Source organism: Ailuropoda melanoleuca, chromosome 15 (assembly GCF_002007445.2).
Source record: "Ailuropoda melanoleuca isolate Jingjing chromosome 15, ASM200744v2, whole genome shotgun sequence".
Lineage (NCBI taxonomy): Eukaryota > Metazoa > Chordata > Mammalia > Carnivora > Ursidae > Ailuropoda > Ailuropoda melanoleuca.
This window is the reverse complement of record NC_048232.1, coordinates 16,639,074-16,660,036: the sequence shown is the minus strand read 5'-3', so window position 1 is coordinate 16,660,036 and position 20,963 is coordinate 16,639,074. Positions and strand designations below refer to the sequence as shown.

The 20,963-nt window shown below is 42.2% G+C and overlaps 1 protein-coding gene across 1 annotated transcript in view; it reads right to left on the bottom strand.

Annotated features, from left to right (window-relative positions):
- CACNB2 (calcium voltage-gated channel auxiliary subunit beta 2) overlaps positions 1–20,963 on the bottom strand; it is a 132,152-nt gene that overhangs the window by 67,274 nt on the left and 43,915 nt on the right. The window lies entirely within an intron of this gene.

Below are 20,963 nucleotides of genomic sequence, written 5' to 3'. Positions count from 1 at the left end.
CAACGTGCCACATATTTTTCACTGTATACATTTTAAATCTAACAAGTCCTAGAGAACATCACCATCGGCCACGGTTTGGAAAAGAAAATTAAAATTGAAAAAGTCAGAAGGAATCTGAACTCAGTAAATAGAAGTCAGTGGGTTTCCCCAGGGGCTCTGGGAGAAAGCAGAACACGGTGCAATCGCTGAATTATTGAGAAGGCCTGGGGAGACCAGCCTTGGCCATGAACTGGTTGTGCGATCCAGCGTATGTAAGCCTTTCTAAGCCTGGTTCCCATATCTTAAAAAGGTTTTTGTGAATCATAAGTGAGCTGGAGCCCTACATCGCGCTCAGCACAGAGGCACAGGGACCATCAAAACAGGAAGTGACAGAGGCCCCTTCCTAACCAGTCTTGAGTTCTGCCAGTCTGGTACTAGTGGATAAACAGTAAGATCTGCTTATGGGGTGGGCACGGGGGTGGTCAGGGAGAGGATCAGTAAGGCACCTCTTGATCCAGAGAGCAATTATTACAGCCATACTCTTAGGACGTGGTCCATGGACGAGCACGCCCCCCAACGTTTAGCAGGCATCACCAGGCTCGTGAAGCCAACATGCAGTCTGATCTTGCAAAAGGCAAGCTGGGTGCTTCCCTGAGCTTCACGGCTACACGCTCATCTACCCGGGCCGCCTCCCCAGGGACTGCGAGCTGGTGCTGCAGAGCAGCGCATGAACGAGGCACACGGGTGGTGAGTAGACATCCTCACGTTCATGCAGCCTAGTCATCCGCAAGGACTGACTCATGGCACCTCAGTTCGTGAGCTTGACTAAGCACCTGGCTTGCTGCCAGACCCGGACTCCAGAACCAGAGTCCACAGCCTGGAAAGTCACCCTGCCCTGCTGTCCCTCACTTCGTTGTATGTGAGATGACACGTCTGCGGGCCCTTGAGCGTTCACATGCTCTCCTCCTGCAGGCTGACACCAAGCTGAGATGTGCAACGCTCCCCCACCCCACCACGACAGCTCCTTCTTACCAGAAGTCTCATTATATGGTTTTAAAAGGCTCTTTTCTCTATGTGAGAAATTTCAGGGAGATACCTGGAAGCATACCGTTTCATCATCTTGACGTTTAGAGCTCAAAGAGCCCTTCACCAGGGAATCCAGCCTTCTCATTTTAAAACTGAAAAGACGCAGCCTGGCAATTCTGGGTCTCATTCAAGGTCACAGATAGTAGCGTGGCAGGGAGCCGCACCTGGGGCCCTGGGTTCCGCGTCCAATGACACCCTGGCTCTGGTTCAGATATACGGAAAACACAATCAAAACCTCGAGAAATGATTTTTAACTTTACATGGGAGTTTTCAATTGCTATTTTACAGCCAGGAATAGAGAAGTATTTTTAAGCAGCAGGAACAACCGAAAAGTCAAGCTCTCTCTCCACATCAGCTATTTAAAGCACGTTACGTTAATTCTCGGTGTGACCGTGTAATAGATAGGAGAAGGCGCCCATTGCTGGCCCGGCTTCCTCGCACACCAGGGCACCAGATGAGTATTGACTGATGGCTTCAGACACTAATAAGTCCAGAGTCTGTTCCTAGGAAAATGCTTTGCATGAGTCATTAAGGCTATTTTAGGGCTTGCTGTCTTGAATATAAACTAGCACTGGTGATTCTGAATTTCAATGTGGTTTCATTGAGGGAAGGAGAAAGCAGAGCATATCTTGTTTTCAAGGCTTGGGTAGAGGCAATATGTTTTTAAAAAAGGACTGATGGTAAATCTATAGACTTGTATAACGTATTTCTTTTATAAATTCTTTGAATAACAACCCCAATATTGAGTTTATGTTGATTAACATACTAACTTAAATCAAAATACTACTACCCGAAGCATGCATTTACTTCCACTGTGGATGTATCATATCATCGTAAGCCAAACAGAATCACCTGTGATATTTAAAATAAATAAATAAATAAAGATGCTGAGCCCCACCTGCAAAGTCCTGCACTGAACTGCCAGTGGGTAGAGCCAAAACATGACTATTTTTTACTGATGGCCTTTAAAATAAGCACCACCGTGGCTGGCTCTCCAGCATGTCTTCGATGAGGAACCCTTGAGAGCACAGAACAGCAATGCCAATTCTGCCGCGCTGCTTTCGCACCTCCCCATGTTCTTGGAGAATGGAAATCTCCATTTGAAGAGTGAATGTATTCTAGAACAGCGATGCTCAAACTTTGTTTTGCATCATATTCAAACACTGGGGGTGGAGCCTGTTAAAAATATAAATGGCAAGTCTCACCCCCAACCTAGAACACTGCATTTTTAACAAAGCTATAAAGAATATTCAGAAGCACACAGAGTTTGAAGACTAAAACTTTCTGGAAGATTTCCCAAAAGGCTACTTGTTTTCTAAAAATTGAACTGAAAAGAGTAAACGAAGAAGTTTATTAAAGAGACGTCATTGTGTCAGACCCAACTTTAAGCCAGACCTAATTTAAATGAAGGTCCCCGCTCTTCTATGAACTCCCCACACCCTCACTCTTGGTGTTAACATTAGGTTAAGGAGGAGGCTTACATCATGGAACCACAGTAGGCAGGGAGAGTGGAAGGATGAGCGGAATTTGAATAAATTGCAACTCCTTATCCAAAAATGGTTCAGCCGGTCAATCGTGGGGTTCAAGACGATTGAAAAGGAAGCAAAGCCAGGAAGGCATGTTCCACCGATAGAAAATGGAATAAACCTAAATCTCAAAGGTGCATCTGAGATCCAAGAGCAGATGTAGGAGGCATGATGGTCGTGAAGGAGACAGAGAGGAACAACTAGCTTGGCAGAGAGATTCCGGAGTTGAACAGGTCTGGGGTGGGACATATTTGTTACCTTATATGTAGGCACTCTAAAAGCAGTTCAGCAGAAAAACAAATATGTGGTGATGTCATGGTGTTAGATGATTGGTACATGATGTCTGTACAGGGACTTATAATTCATAAGACATACTGACCGACATTTCATCATTAACTACATACGTCCTTATACCTAGGCATCGTCTCTTCATCTCAACTGTAAACTGAAAATGTCAAGATTTCTTCTGAGTCAAATGTCAAATGCTTTCAGTAGACAAATTAAGGATTATTACTCCCATTTGCATATGAGGAAAATCAGATGGCAGGCTCCAAACCACATGGTTATACGTGGTGGAGACTGGTCTCTAACCCGTAATTCCAACTCCACTACACCATAATTTCTGCTCCAATTTTAGGCTTTCACTAACAAGTGCTCCAGAGGAAGTGGAAAATCCAAAGGCTTACGATAAGGGCAGTTTAACAAGACAAGTGGCAGCGGGATCATGAGTTCCTGTCTTGGAGAACACAGCAGTCACCGGAATGAATCATTAAAAATGTTAAAATAAATACTTTAGTAACACGTTGTAAGGAAAAGGTAGCTCATCTTTTAATCATAAATTATAATTCCTTCATTTTAAGGACTTGCAGGAATATTCATTTGACAAATTTTCCAATGCTGACATTCCATACCTTACGTTTGGTCATGCTCCATATGTGGGACTTGAAGCGCTGTCCAGCATGCCACCGAAACTGTGTGGAGCCAGAAGAAGGGACTCTCTCATGCTTGCCTCACACATTCCTCCCCTTTCTGTCCTGCATGCCTGTCTGCTCGACCAGATTTAAGGGCAGAGGGCATTCCCTTCATCTCATTGTTTTGCCAGCACCAGCCTCCGCACGCCGGTACGCCTGTGACCCAGACTCTGATGACACCAAGCTAGACACTTGTAAAAGTCGGTCTAAAGGAGTGAAGAGCCGCAGTGCCACAGAATCAGCTGAACTATAAAACTGGGGTAAATAACTGAAGCAGACCCAGAGAAGGAGAAAAGCCAAAGAATTTTTGTCTTATATTTTATTTTTATATATTTTATATATATATTTATATATTTTATGCTTTTATATATTATATATATTTTTATATCTTATATTTTATCTTACAAAATATATATATAATAACCATATTATTGTAGCACAGCCTTGGCCATATTTGTTAAGTTTGTATTAGTGGATGAAACACATACATGTAAACACACGTACATACATAATATACACAAAGAGGCAGGGATGGAGACATTTTTAAGCACATGAAACAAAAGTACTGAGCACTTATTTTTAAAAACCCAGTAAGAACTATATTCACAGCATTACTTGGCTCCTTCAGTATATCGTTGGCATTTTACCCCCAAAAGATGCTATCTTTCCCTGAAAATCTTAAGCTGCATTTTGCATTTATGTTAAGGCCATTCATAAAATTCTGAAGTTTTTCTCCTGCATGCTCTTTAAAAAAAAACAAAACCCAAACCTGGATTCTTTTGCCTAGTACAAGCATCCGGCTTCCTTGAATAGAATGCATTTCATACACATATTTCCAGGTAGCAATTCCTAAGTTAAAAACTTTATGTAAAATGGTCATTTATTCACATACATTCTTGATTAAAAAATGGATTTACAGCATGAGAAGGCAAAAAGAAAAAGAAAGAAAGAAAGAAAGAAAGAAAGAAAGAAAGAACGAACGAACGAACAGTGAGACTATTCCATGTTTACATTGTGGGTTACATACAGAAATGAATAGAACCAGGTTCCTTAACCTCTAGCTACCTGTGACTTGTCAGGATGGAAAAGACTGAATATAATTGAGTACACATATGATTAAATAAGTTTTAAAATAAAGCACGGGGGAATTTAGAAAAACTGTACCAACCATTAAATTTATTATTATCAGGAGCCAGATATTTTTGCCACGGATGTAGTTCAGATTTTTTAGTGATTTCTAGCTCAAATCATGCAAATTCTATTGAACCTGGCTTGTTTGTTTATATTTTAGAGAGTGAGCTTGTGGGGGGGGGTGAGTTGGGGGGTAGGGTGAGGGGTAGAGGAAGGGAGGGAGACAGAATCTTGAGCAGACCCCATGTTCAGCATGGAGCCTCTTGTGGGGCTTGATCTCATGACCCGAGCCAAAATCAAGAGTTGGACACTTAACCAACTGAGCCACTCAGGTGCCCCTGAGCCTGGTTTATTAACAATAAGTCCCCAACTGGGAAAGTCATTAAATCTCTAGGCCTCAGTCTGCCTGAATGTAAAATAAGGGGGTTAGAACCAAACTATCTGCAATTCTTCTAAAGTAATTCTACGAATACCCCACTTAGAGGCCAGACTTCTGGGGTCACGTATGTTTTGGAAATTTGCCCGAAGTAAGCAAAAGGGTACCCTGGGGCACCTTAAATGGCTTTTTATAAAGTTCCTCAAGTCCATGAGCTTCATTTTCATTCAAAATACAGTTGCTAACAAGTAGGGCTGTTGTCCTAGCCAATGGCAATACTAAAAGCAACAGGTCAATGGCAAGAGAGGTAGAAATACCAGCAACAGATCAGTGGTGCCAGCAGATGGAGTAACTCATGGACTTGAAGGAAGGACAAGGATCCAATGGTGATGTCTCGGGTGCTCAGCACAAGCTCCCAGAAGCAATACCAAACTCTGCATGGTGCTTTTTGTCTAAGGAGGCAGGAGGGAGGGAGGCACCTGGGTGGCTCAGTTGGTTAAGCATCCGCCTTCAGCTCAGTTCATGGTCCCACGGTCCTGGGATTGAGCCCTGCTTCGGGCTCGGGCTCCCTGCTCAGTGGGGAGTCAGCCTCTCCCTCTCACTCTGTGTGCTCTCTCTCCCTCTCAAATAAGTAAATAAAATCTTTAAAAAAAAAAAAAAAGAAGGAGAAGAAGAAGGCAGGAGAAAATTTTACATACATTTCCATCAAATTTATAATATTTGCTTGTTCACAGCAGTCAGGGCCCCATCATCTAGAAAATCAATATGGAACACCTCATTCCCCAAAATGTCAACGATATGAGATTTTAAATGATTTTCCACCTTGGCGGTATAGATCACGTATGGAGCTTTTAAAAAATTCAGATGTTACTAAGTCTGAGGTGGGGGTTCATATTATCTGCATATTTAACAGTCTTAAGTAACTCCAACACACTGACATTTTAAAACCCCTATTTATTTAATTTTACTTCTGATTATCATGTGCCTGGGTAAAGGACTTTGTTTTACTGATTTAGAAAATGTGAAGTTGCAAACTTCTCCTTCGGGGCCAACTCGCATCTTGTGAATTCATTCCATTCTTTATTCACGCAGGTAAGAACATTGTTTTGAGCGGCCCTAACAACGGTCTCGGTACAAGGTTAGGCAGGTACTCAGTAGAGATGGAAAGAGGGACAAGACAAATCTACAGTCTGGAGGTCTGTATCTCTCAAAGATAAACAGACCTGCCAACAACTGCCAAGGCAACTCAGACATTTCAGTGGAGTGGAGAACAAAGGGCGGAAGTGTCAGGGTCCCAGAGAAGGGACGGATCCACTGTGCCTGGGATGGGTTTCAGAAAAGCTGCACAGGGCAAAGCCCTTTGAGTTGCGTTGGAAAGTCAAAGACATTGGGCTCCCGGGTTCCTGGCCACTGCTGCTACAGAGACAGCAGTGAATTATTCTCCCGTCCCTCTAGGGCGGCCCACGAGACTCTCCCTGCCGAGACATCCGGTCGTACTTACTGTGTATCTACTCCATTGGCACCTGACATCCACCACTCTGTACTGCTCTGTATCTTTCATGCAGGTCTTGTCTAGCTAGACCGTAAATTCACCAAACTGTAAGCTTGCCGAGGTAGGAACTACCTCTTATTCATCACCGTTTTCCCAGGGCCTGGCAAATACTGGGCACTCAATAAATATTTCTTGATCTCAACATTCCCCGAGAATACAGATGGGTCTTCAAGTGAAGTTTGAACTCGAGGGCTAACCACGCCATCAGTGAATGTTTGATGTTTGCAACAAAAGGAGATCGTGATGTCAATTTATCATTTCGATGGAATGACTTTGGAAGAGATTGTTTCATGCTCTTCAGAAAAATCAGAATGCCTTTCTGTCTCATCCCATTCCGCTTAAAACATTATTTCATTATCTGGATGTTATTTAAATTCCACACTTTGTTTAGAATTGTTTCAATCTAAGGTCCAGTTTGTTAAGCCATGTTTCTAATAGTTGTTGGTCTAGAACTTGTCCTATGACCAGGAAAAGCCAGGATTTTTAGATGAAGACTGAGAAATCCCATGTATGTGAGAGTCTCTGACCCTTGTTAGGATCCATAAGAGATGATCAAATGAAGTGACCACAAAGGAATCTCATTTTCTTCCTTCTGCCAAAATACAAGGATAGAAACTTGCATGGAGGGTTCTCATACAATTCAAAATGAACAGCCACGGTCAGAAGACCAAGCTCATTAGAAGTATAGGTAAAAGAGACGAAAACAGACTCCAGTTTCAGGGCCTAGATGTTCTAGTTACTTTAAGGACTAAAAGGTTTTGTTTGCTGCTTTGAGATTCTTGGCTTCCTGCACCGTCACTGGAATGTCAGATAATCCATCCCTGGTAGGGAGGGGGGTGGTGAGGGTGTGACTGTACTTGTTTGTCAAGTGTTGTCACTCTCCTGCTTGGTCTAGATAATTAAGATTATTTAGTGCCAAAAACTTTATAAAGAAAGTGGGCTTACGTGCTTATCTTTGTGAATAACAAGACTGAAAGGTTCATGGGACACTGTGCTTCATTCTGCATGTGTCCCAGGAAGGGAATAAGCAGGGGTAAATGTAGGTGATGTGTGTCCATGAAGATAGGAGAAGAAACAGAAGGGAGATGTAAGTACGAAGTCAACAAGAGGCTGAGAAGCAGGACTGGGACTCTCATTTACTCACCTATACAGTTTTCCCAAGTGATTACATACAGTGCCATAGCTTCAGGTATAACCTAAAATGGTTGGTTCCTAGGTCTGTATATTTAGCCCCTAAGGCTTGGTTCTGTATCCAACTGCCTCCAAGAATATCCAACAGACAATCCACAGCTCGACATGTCCAAGGATTAAGTCATCTAGTCAAAACTTTCATATTTTCCCCATTTTCTTTAATAGCACCTAAGCCTAGACTCCTGCCTCTTAGCTCTTTCCCATTTCCCACTGGCTCACGATAGTCTGTTCTACTTGCTAAATATATGTAGTTTTTCAATGTGTCCTCTCCTTTCCCATTTTTACTTGCCCCAGGCTTAAATTTGCATGGTGTCAATTTTCTCTAATTTTACTTAACAAGTTGGAAAGGAGGAAGAGAAGAAGCAGAGCCCAGATGAGAGATGATGGTGGCTTGGACTACTGTTGTCCTGGTAAAGCTGGATACATTTTGGAGCTGAAAACATTCTGGAGATGGTCTGAATGAACACGTAAGTGGAGATGCTATATAGGCTATAAATATAAACTGAAATTCAGAGTGGAGAGTCGAGAGAAAAGAAAAGATGAGAGCTGACAGCCATGTTCTGAGTGCTGAAGAATCCTAACTTTGAGAGGTTAAGTATGGAGGAAGGAGCCTGCTCCTCCCCACTGAGGGAGGGAGGGAGGCAGGGAGAAAGGAAAGGAAAGGAAAAGGAAAAGGAAAAGGAAAAGGAAAAGGAAAAGGAAAAGGAAAGGGGAGGGAGGGAAAGAAGGAAGGAAAGGAGAGAGAGAACCAGAGCAATTTCCAACATAAACTTTTTACAAAAATACAGACTTGGGCCAGTTTGAAAATAGAAGCCATCACTAAGGTGGACACGATGGCTCTGTTTTTGTCGAATAAGGTAAGNTTAGCAAGGGATGGCCAAAGAACATGGAATCACAGAAGCCAAGAGCAGACAACGTTTCAAGCTGGAAAGAGTGGTCAACCATTCTGAATGCTGACAGCTTGAGCAAGACAAAAAACCAAGCTTTTGACTTATTTGACAGCACAGATTGCTGCCCTTGCTCAGGACAATTTGTTGGGAGTTGTTGGAACTGAGGGGATAGAGTTTGAACTGGAGAGAGGAGAGGGGAGAAGTGCAGCAACCATTCAACTGAGAAAGTCTGGCTTGGAAGGCGAGTAGAGAGATGCAGCTACAGCTGAAGGAGCTAGGAGAGAAGGCTCTTAGGATGGGCAGCTCCACAGTATGTCATGCTGATGGAATGATCCAGTAAGGAGAGAAAGACTGGATGCTGTAGGAAAGAGAAGATGGATGAAGGCAGGAAATACTGGGGGAGGTGAGAAACAGAACAAGAGGAATCTGACAGCAGGGGAAATGCTTCCTCTGTTCGAGGAGGAGGGAAGGAGGAATCACAGAGCACAGGTGAAGACAGGTTTACAGACTGGGGGCTACATGAGAGCGTTATCATACGCGAACTTTTGTTTTTTCAGTATGAAGTGAAGTGAAAAAAAAAAAACCTTAAAAAAAAAAAAACAAACCTAAGAGTAAAAGAATAATTAGGTTGAGAGAAGAGAAGTTAGGAAAACCATCTTGGATTAAATGAAAATGAACACTACCTACGGTTACTTAATAAATAGCTTTTATTTGCTGTCTTATGGGCAGTGTGAGAAACTATGTCTATTTTTACACATTTTCATAAATTTTTATTGTGACTCTTCTGTCCCAGGATATCTGGACATTTTGCAGGGTTCTAGAGAAAGACCACACGGTCAAGGCTGCTGGGGATCTCGTGTTACTAGTTTCTGCTGGGCAAGTGGCCACGATCGGAGCAACCATTCCCCAGAACTGAATCCACTGTTGACTGTGAGGGTGGAATAATTGAATATCCAAAAGGGGAAAAAATGACACCTCAGCTCCCTCTCTAGAAAGATCTCAACATTCTGAGGAAGCTGTGTCTTACCAGCTAGTAGATGAACTCCCTCCTGGGATGACAGAGTCCAAATTGGGGGCCACTGCCATTTCCCAACCATACGGAGGAGGTCCAGACTTGGCTAGAAGTACAATGGCCAAAAAATAGATTTTATCAAAACGCTAAAGACAACGGACATATCATCTGAAAACATTAATTTATGTAAATAGAATCAAGGGGAAAATCATGGACACTGGATTCAAAGGGAACTAGAGGGGGGAGAGTGCTACCAAACAAGAAACTGAAACCCAGAGTGGGGTCACTCCAGACAGGAATAGGTCTATAAGGGCACAATTACTCTGGACAAAAGTCAGAAGACATGGCTGGACAAGCTGAACCCCCTGACAGTGCTGTCTAGAAGTGAGAGTACCTGAAGAAGGAACATTGGTATAGAGAAGCAGACAAGAAGGAAAATCCCCCCTTTTTAGGAGACGGTTCCAAACATATTGTAATCTGCTAAAAAGAAAATTCTCCCTGGAACAACTAATGAACTCAACCTCCACCTCTGTATATATCAGAACTCCTACAGGAAAAAAAAGGGTGAATAATTTGAAATATTCCTACAGACATAAAAAAAATCAGATGTAAAAAAAAATCCTACTTAAACAGCAGAGCCATGACTGCATAAATCCTGCAAAGGAATGAATTTGGGAAGCCTTCCATCAGAACTTATCCCTACTCAACCTTCGAGAGCTCACCACTGACAGAAAGATTATAAATGTGGAAGCAAATGTCCAACATATGGGGCTAGAAGACTAGCTCTAACCTGCTTCTATGTTAATCTAACAAAAACCACAAATGGGGAGGTAAAATATGAATTAAAACAACACCCTAATTTCCTCCATGTCCTTCTTTCATGTCTTATTACGGATTTCCATTATTTCATTTGTCATTTGAAAAGACGCATGTGTGTGTGTCTGTGTGTGTGTGTGTGTATACACACACATAAAAACAAACAATAAAATATGATTTAAAAAAAATATTTAAGTAATCTCCACACCCAGTGTGGGGCTCGAACTCACAACCCCGAGATCAAGAGACACCTGCTCCTCTGACTGAGCCAGTCAGGTGCCCCTAAAATATGATTTTCTTAAACGAAACCCCAAATATGTCAGCACTCTACCTTCACAAAATGGTGGCAGGAACTGTCCAATTGATTACACAGTCTCTCGAATATTATGAATATTTTAAATTAGCAACCATAATACGGATAACAATATAAACGGGAGAAAAGATTATTTGCTATGCTTGGTGAATTTCTTTTCAGCATTGGTCACACCATAGACCACCGCTCAGGTGAATAATGTTTAGTTCCTGACTGGGAGCGCCATCGCATGGCTCTCTGCAGCCTGAAGGATTTCATTCGCCCCGCACAGACGTGATCTATGCCCCAGACATGCCACCACGGAGCTCTACTGGGATGGTCATAGCCCAGAAAAGTGCATGTCCAGTTGGATGGTCTTGGCCACCGCCTTCCTCCAGAGTTGTCCCAAAGGACAGTGACATTTCTGCAGAACAAACACAGCAAAGGTGGCTGGGAGGTTCAAAGGACAACGGGCCTAAGGCTCCTGGTGCCATCGGCATATGACATGGTAGTATTCACAACGACAAGTGTGAATTTAAGGCAGCAACTAGATTTCTTTTGATATATATTTTTTTCTTTTATTACTTTTTTAGATTTTTTAGAAAAACTCAAACTATGTGTTTTTGTTTTTGTTTTTTTTAAAGTCACATAAAAATATCTCAGAAAGTGAATCAATGTTGAGTTACTGTCAAGGGCAAAAATTCTGAAAACGCTTTGTAAAAGTTCACCTTCTTTACTTCCTTCATACTAGGATGCACAGGCCTTGGATTAGCTGGTCATTAAAATTAGACTAATAAATTGTGAAAAAAACCTCGACTTTATTGATACTTTTAGGTGCTTTGCGGTTTTTTGGGAGGGGAGGGTCTATTTTCAGTCTATTAATGTCACTTTAAACCAGGAAGGAATCTACAGAGGACTTTCCAAATGACACTGTTGTAATCATTCATTTATATGCTTTCAATATCTCATGACTTCCTACTGTTTGCAATAAACAAAACAGATAAAATCCCCATCTTCATGGCGTGTACAAAAACACTTAGAATCAATACAAGTAGAAATTCACCACAATCAATAGCGAAACATGGAAGTAAATTAGGATAATATTTTCACATTTTCTAGACTTACATATAATATTTGATTTGCCAAATTTGTTTTCCAACTAGGACCTCTATATTTTTATGTTGAGTTGCTGCTGCATAGGAGGATAAAAATTCACCTGCAATCAAACCCTGAATAGATATCGTGTATTTTTCAAACTTCAATGTTTGCATAGCTTACAATACTTGTAGTCCAAGATTGGTAATTATCTGTAACAATTAGCCACGTTGAGAACAAATATATGCTACTACAGATAAGTTGATTCTTATATTTAGTTCTCCAAACATTTTCCCCCAATTTTCTATAAAAAGAGGTTGCTGAAAAAGATCACTATTCGACCAGGGGGAGATGGTACATATTTAAATCTAAAAGTACTATCGCCCAGCAGCATTTTTAAAACGAGGGGCTATATGGTGTGGGAGGAACTCAAGTTATGCCATACAGTCTAAGGGAACAGTGTAAATTGTCTGAACATCACAGTTTCCTTTGAAAGTTCCTGGGAGGTCTATTTGTACATCCAGGGTCACGGCAGCGTTACTCACAACAGCCCAAAGCTGGAAACAACCCACGAGGCACTGATGCACGAATGTCTAAACAAGATGTGGTGTATACATGCAATAGAATACTAGACAGCTTTTTATTTTTTTAAGATTTATTTATTTGGGAGAGAACGCCAGGGCATGAGCTGGGGGGAGGGGCAGAGAGAGAGAGAGAAGCAGACTCCCCGCTGAGCGAGGAGCCCGAAGTGGGGCTCAATCCCAGGACCCTGAGATCAGGACCTGAGCCAGTGCTTAACTGACTGAGCCCCCCAGGCACCCCGAGGATTACGCAGCTTTAAAAAGGAAAGGAATCCGGATACGTACTACAGGGAGGATGAACCTTGAAGACATCAAGCTAAGTGAAATAAATCCGTCACAAAAGGATGATGGGTGTATGATCCCACTTCCGTGAGGTCGTACTACTCCTACAGCAGTAAAATTCATAGAGTGAGAAAGTAGAATGGTAACTGCCAGGAGCTGGGGAGGGGGGAGTGGGCAGTGAGTTAATGGGTCAGAGTTTCAGTTGGAGAACATGAAGTTTTGGAGATGGACAGTTGTGATGGTTGCTCAGCAGTGTGAATGAATATCCTTAATGGCACTGAACCGGAGACTTCAAAATGATCAATTTTATGTATATTTTATCATAACAATTGGACCAAAATCCCTATATTGTGTAAAAATGAAAAAAAAAATTCTTAGAGGTCAATATCATAGTAATAATCTGTGAACTTGTACACAAGGGGAAAACTTGCCTATAGGGCAAAATCTGGCTATCCACTTGTCCAAACGACAGTAACCCAATATCCTTTCTCATTTGTGAAGGGCTCAAATAACAAAATTCATGGAATGTTCATTTATTTAGTGCAACCACCAGTCATATAGCATGTCAAATTACACGGTAGTAAGCCACCTGCAGGGCTGGAAGACACTGGTTGGATAAAAAGACACAGGAGGTCTTAAATGAATTCACAAGATGAGCTTACATAATATCAAAGGAAGAGTGAACTGGGGTGATGACCACAGATCCAAACAGCGCTAGAACTCAGGAGGCGAGCACTTCGTTTCGAAGTTAGTAGGAAAGGAGACATCATGGATATAAGCTGTGATCTGTGCCTATCTTGTGCCCAGTAACAGAAGGCAGAAGTTAGGGGAGCTACAAGAAAGAACAGAAGGCAGGCTGTAAGCCTGAGAAGGCGGAGGATTTGAGAGGCAGCTGAAGGAAAAGAAACAGATTGAACCTTGGAGCCTTAGAAAGAATGGTGGAAAAAGAAGAGCAGTGTGGGTTCACCAGCTAATAAAGCTCAGCAACCCACGGGCGGTCCGGACTAGCAGGAAGTTTCTTAAAGGAGATGCATTATGAAAGTGATGATTTACATTCATCTGTCAAGAAAGTAAAAGATTACATTAAATAGATGAGAAAGAATAATAATTGGCAACAAGGAGGCTGGTTAAGTGGGAAATGAAATCAAAGGATGTATCTGTCCATAAAACTAGGAAATATCTTGTCTCTTGTGTTACTGCAAAAACTATCCTTGGTATAAATAGAAACATCAGCTTCAAAGGAACTAAATGTCACCCTTCCCGAGCATCCTTCATGGACCATCAAGCTAAGTCACGCCTCATTTCACTGCACAGCAGCAAAGCTCAATTCTACTTGGCTAATGAAAACAAATTCTGCTAAGAGTACAGAATTAGAAGCCCACCATTTTCTGGGTGATGCCCTTCTTAGTTTAACGATGATGCAAGTCCACGTGTGGGGGCCAAATAACCGCCAGAAGATAAATGGAGCCTACAGAGTTAAGCCATTTAACCAACTTAGTGCTTTAACCTTCTTAAAATTCCTGAAAGATAAGCAAGTGGAACGTGTTGAGTGAGACATGATTTGCCCTCAGGCTACCTTTCGCTCGGATTAAAACTCGTCTACCAGCATTCCCCGCACCAACTCTGCCCACTCCAGGTCCAAGGAAGAGCCACTTGGTATCCACCTGTGTTAAAGAATCTATTCCAAACAGCACTCACCTCCAGCAACGGTGACAGCTGCATGGACGGCAGCCAGATAACAGACTCTCTCTGAAAATGTTTTCTTCCCTCCATGAACCTTCGACCCAGGCCTCCTAGCCCTCATTTTCTTCCAGGTAACTATCAGCACTCACTTACCTAATCACTTAATTGCCCTTTCTGAACCACCTCTTAGGCAACAGGCCTTCCTAGGTCATCTGCCTTTACCATCAAGTACTCAGAATCAACCAGCCCCCACATGTTCCTTCCCGAACTGTGCAACGATTTCTGTGCATTTGTCTGTCACCTTTTTTCCCCTGAAAACATAAGTTCCTCTAATGTGTCTTTTCATGTTCTTCACGAAGGCAGGTTCCCCATCACATATGGGCAGACATCACTGTGTGGAAATGTCACTGCGATTCTGATGGGGACTTTTCACTTCACTGAGCAAGTATATCACATTTAAAAAAAAAGAACAATTTCATCTCTTTTTCTCCCCACGGAAACAAAGAAAAACCATTAAAAAAAATAATACACAGTCTACTGGACATTCAAAGAGCAAGTACTACAAAGGCATATCAACTGCATTTTCTTCAAAACTTGGTCCCATGATCTATATTAAATGCTTTCATACAGGACTCTTCAACGAGAGCAACTGTACCCCCAAGGAGGCAAAAATTAGCTCTTAGAAGGTGAAAAAAAAACCTTTTTCTTTTAATAAAGGATATGTCCACACAGAGTACATAACCAGATGGGCAGTATAACTGTGGTGTACAATGAATGTCAATGGAAGGAGGGGATGTGATTAGGAAAAAACTGTCTAGAAAAGGATCCTCCTTAAGGAGGTGATAACAAAAAAAAGATAAAAAAATACTGCTTTGGTGTCAAAATTGTACGACATTAAATGTTTAAATGTTAATACTGTAATCTCCAATATAGTTATTTATTAGAGATCCTTGAACTCTCTAGACCTCATTTTCTCTGGGATGCTTTCTCTTATTCCCAAGTATTTGGTAATCCTGGATGCCCCTAAGGGATGACTCCTTCCCCTACCTTTGCCATCAGGCTACATTATAAATGGCCATCGGATTTAATCCCTTCACTATACTGCTTACTTCAAGAGAAGACTTTTCTTCATTCAACATTTGTTTCTCTTGACAAAGGCATTGGGGCCAGCCCTGGAAGTCCGCTGAAAAGACAAATGAGAACGTGGCGCTCCGGGCACTTGCATCCTACTTGTGACAAAGAAAGCTAAGAAATAGGTAAACACATGCATGACACAATCTATAAAGTAAAGGTAAGAAGAGATTCCAATGGGTAGAGGAGATTCCAAGCCTAACAGATGAACAGAAAGACACTGAAGGGCAGAACTATGGAGGCCTGAGGGGCTGCAAGGGGTGAGAAGGGTAGTGTGGGGGATTGAAAGGAAACGACAACGGAATGTCGGGTCAATGGAAGCCAGTTCGTGCCCTGCTTTTTAAAACGACGGTAAGAAGTCTGGATTTATCTTACAGCTGTGGAAAGCCACGATGGGTTTTTCAGCAGGTTAGAGACAGGATCCAATTTAAATATCAAGAAAATCACCCTCGCTGTCATGGGGAGAGAAGATGGGGAGAGGCTACAGTGGAAGAAAGAGACAGTTGGGAGGGCTCTTCTGATCTTCATGGTCCAGGTGAGACAAGCTAACATGGCAGCAGCAGAGATGGAGAAACATGGACACATACAAATAATCTTGAGCCCAGGAGAGGGACTGAGAGAAATGGAGGAAGGGTTGAGCTTAAGCAACTAAGTGGATGATGGGGACATCTGTCAAATGGGATTTTATCTTGGTTTTATCTGTCCCTAGCCATTGCCTGACACCATAGCTAGCATTTAGTACAAATTTCTTGAGTAAATGAAGCATTATGTCGTATCAGCTTCATAGTATCTAGAGACAGATTATTTTTCCTGTATTAAAAATAAGGAAACGGAGGATCTAAAAATAATGTGTCTAATATCCTACAACTAGCTGGTCAGGGTCATAGCCAATTTAAACCCAGGACTGTATCACCTCACCCTGGGCTCCTGGCATGTAAATTTTAACTTCCCCGATGGAGAACGGGATCCTGTTAGGTAATACTCTCACAGTGACCTACCACGTAAATAGTCATTCTTATTCTGGGAAATTTTTATTATCTTTACACTAGGAACTTTCTGACAGGGAAATTCTGTCAAACTTGGTGTCTTTAAACGGTATCACTAGAAATTTGTTTATTCAATGGTTGGGATCATTGGAAATACAGCATAGCAAGTAAGCTAATTATTGGTAGAACGATCTCAACTTCCCCCACACTCCATTAATTTCAATTCCTTACCAATTTACTAGGGAAATAAGGCATCGACTAAATTTGTACGAATCTACCTCAGAGTCAAGACATGAGAAAATAAAATACTTTGAAATTTGAAAATCTGATTGGCTGAGGTGGTGAAGTTAGGGTGGAGTTGCATGAGAAGCCAAAAGTCGTGCAGTGAAGATGACGAGGCCCAGAAGAAACAGAGGCCAGGTATTTCAATGGAGCCGTGGCTCTCAACCATGAGCGTAGATTAAAATCCCCTGCAGGGTATGTTGCAACACAGAGCGTGGGCTCCTCTGCCATGCTGCATTCCCAATTAAGTAGATGTGGGGTAGCGCCCCAAGAATTTACCTTTTTAACAACTGACGCTACTAATCTGGGTGCACTGCACTTTGCAGAACACCATAATGGAGCAAATCTCGGGGATAAACATCTGCTAAACCACTGTTTCGATGTGATGTAAGAGAGAACGCTGGCAGGAAAGTAAACGTCAGTATTATAGATTGTCTGAACAAAAAGCCCATATGCACATGCAAGACCCATACGGTTTCTATTTTTTCAAAAACAATTTTTAAATGTGGTCTACAATAACGGAAGGGAGGGGGAAAAAGGATATTTTTTCTTTTTCTTAAGGTTATTTTCGTTTCACAAAAGCATATGATGGGTTTTTCCACAAAGTATGAATTTTGGTAACATCAAGGCCTGATTCTAATGTAAGTTGTGGAGAAAATAAATGTCGAACAGTCTCTGATTTAGTTTGTCTTGGCCCCCTCACTCAAGCCTGATCTCAGGAAGAAATAGGACAACCTTGATCTGCACTAAGTCATTTATACATTGGTAGGGCTCTAGCAGGTATATTCATTAAGAAATGACTAGACTTCACAAAAACAGCCAGGGTGCTGTTTGCCAAAAGAGTTCCCTTTTGAAATACAAAAATACATAAATATAAATACAAAATATAAAAGTCATACTAGGTAGGGGTGCCTGGGTGGCTCAGTCGGTTAAGTGTCCAACTCTTGGTTTTGGCTCAGGTCATGCTCTCAGAGTCCTGAGATCGAGCTCCACATGGGGCTCCATGCACAGCGTGGAGTCTGCTTGTCCCTCTCCCTCTGCTCCTCCCCCTGTTCTCGCTCTCTCTCTCTCTCTGTAATAAGTACATAAAATCTTTTAAAAAACTCATACTAGGTAGAGAGTACCTCTCTATTCATAAGGCCGACCTTAGTAACCTCCCCCATTGCACAGATCAACGGAAGGAAAGCAGTTTTTCAATTTGATCATTGGCTAGATGATTCTTCTTCTGTTTTAATGTGCTGCTAGGGCTCTGCTTATTTTTATTTGTACATACTCTGCCCTGTTCTGAAAGAATGTAAGTTCATTTACTAAGATAGGGACAATCCAGTAAGGTAAAAATTTGTATAGGGTGTTACGGACTTAGTTTTTGTCCCCCTCAATTCCTGTGTTAAAATTCTAACCCCCAATGTTGATAGTAATTAGGAGGTTGGGCCTCTGGGAGGTGATTAGGTCCTGAGGATGAGCCCTCATGAATGAGCGTCTCTATGAAAGAACCCCCGCTCAGCCGTTTCACCCCCTGTCCGCCACGTGAGAATACAAGAAAAGGGCCATTTATAACCCAGAAGACGGTCCTCATTGGAACCAGACCATGCTGGCACCGTGATCTAAGACTTCCAGCCTCCAGAACTGTAAAAAATACATTTCTGTTGTTTATAATCCTGAACTATGGGATTCTGTTAAGGCAGCTGAATGGAATAAGACACAGGTTGGAATTGGAGCACTGGGAAAAGAAAGATGGCAGGGGTGGGGGTGGAATAAAGGCAGATGTGAAGTTGGATGACCTCTTTCAACCCCCTTGGTGACCTTAATTTAAATAGTTCTTAAAATGCTGAAATTAAAACCACAATAGATTACAAAGAATACATAAAGGTGTAATAAATTGAGCCCTATGTATATGTAGACTGACATAACCAGCATTCCGGTTGATATATACATGCCTTCAAAGTTAAATGCAGTGAAAACACAGGTTTCATTGGTGTGTCTTTGTAGTGCTGATAACAAACTAGGTGACCACCAGTGCTTGGAGGAAAAAAAGTGTTTCCCCGACAGACAGAGCTATGACATGGGAGAATACACGGGGGTAGGGGACACTGGGGTGGAGAGTCCCTACTTGTGAAAAGCCTCCTCCCTCTTTCATAGGAGAAGAGTAACAAAGAAAACAGCCAAACATTTTCTGTAGGGGGAAAATGTGTTTTAGTGGCAGAACACGGTTCTGAAGCCATTTTGTTTCTTAATCCACACCCTATCAAGAAAACTTCACATTGAACAAATTCTGCCACAATCCGGTTTAAAACAGTGCTAATCGACAATCCGGTTTAAAACAGTGCTAATCAACACAACAGATGAGATGTACTTGATGACAGAAACACTGTACTTCTGCCTGCAGGGTCTCTGCCCCAAATTTGAAACAAAGCCAGGGACAGGTGGGAGCCTATGGGACTATTGTGGTCCAGTGATGCTTGACCTGCTCAAATGACTCTAGACCTTGACAGGAATTGCAACTGATAATGTATTAGATGAAACCAGCCAGACGGCTCCTCCTTGATTTCTGATGCCTCCATTAAGCATGTTGCTTTTCTCACACCGAGTGGGCTGAGAAGCAAGGTGAAATTCAAGAACCATGGAGGAAATGCTCAGATGTTTCCAAGTCCAATNCTCAGTGCTGCAAGAATTTCTCTCCAGATCTAATCCAGTCTAAACATGATCTCTTCACCTGAACAGGTTTTTACCATATGGATGGATAAGATCACNTTTCCAAGTCCAATGCACCCTGCAAATCGCAGTGCTGCAAGAATTTCTCCCCAGATCTAATCCAGTCTAAACATGATCTCTTCACCTGAACAGGTTTTTACCATATGGATGGATAAGATCACAAAATCTGCCATCGATTCCCTGATTATAGGAAATGTGTTCCAAGGAATATGTTGAAATACCAGGAGTGATTCTTTTTTCATTTATAAAAATGTACACTAGAGCAAAAATCCCTGCACTGTTTTCCCTTGTACTGAGATGCTCTCTTAAGAGGAAGCAAGAAGGAACACCCAGATCTTGTGGTTCCATTACTACCTACATTCTATCTTCAGCTGCTAGCCCTGGTGAGTTACCTCATCATGTTATTTACCCCATCCTTTACTTATTCTTTCCCAATAATAACTAAAAGCACTGGTGGGGTTTTGTGTTCATTTGTTTGTTTCAGTAGTCTCCACACCCAGCGCAGAGCCCAACACAGGGCTTGAACTCATGACCCTGAGACCTAGACCTGAGCTGAGATCAAGAGTCAGACGCTCAACTGACTGAGCCACCCAGGCACATCTAAAAGCACTGGTTTTTAGGTAATGGGATAAATTACATCATAAGTACCTAGCAAGAAAATGAGAAAATCACTGTGGTTAAGGATGCTTTTCTTCCTGTTGAATGGATTTATGGGCGTGGGGAAGTAGGAAGGGTTTCCTCCAGTCAAATCTTGTGTTTCCAGTAATGATGTACTTTTATTTTTTAAAGGACAGACACAAAGAGAAATGTAGCACATAGGTATTTTACAAACCATTCATTCCTTAAGATTGTTGGAACTGTGCCTTAATAGTACAGTTTTGGGCTCCACAGACATCTTAATTTGAGAATTATACAGACCCAAGGAACAGAGAAAAAAATTTATGATAAACAGAATTGGTGTGACTGAGTGAATGAAATGAAATGCTCTCCTGCCTTATGCCACCTGCCTGACTGCCCCTTCCATTCCGGAAGGATTGGGCTCCTTCACGGGCTCTGGGTCTGCACTCTGAACCATTCCACCTTGTCCAGCTTCTTGTTACAAACCCCAGCACTGAAGCGACACTCTTGAGGTTCCCCATCTCCACTCGAACTGGCCTCTGGCCTCCAATCATGTCTAGGTAACAGCAGCACTAGAACAACCCCAGCTCCACAAGCGGGAGCATAGCCTCTGGGAGGCACACCTCCAGGCAAAGCCCCGGAGCTGGCATTCTCATCAGGCCCTGGCAAAAGGGGGACAGGAAGTCAAAATGTGCCAAATACGCACAGTGAGATTCTATCGAGCTCCCCAGAGACTGGATTCAGTCCCATGTTTCATCATTTATCAACCGT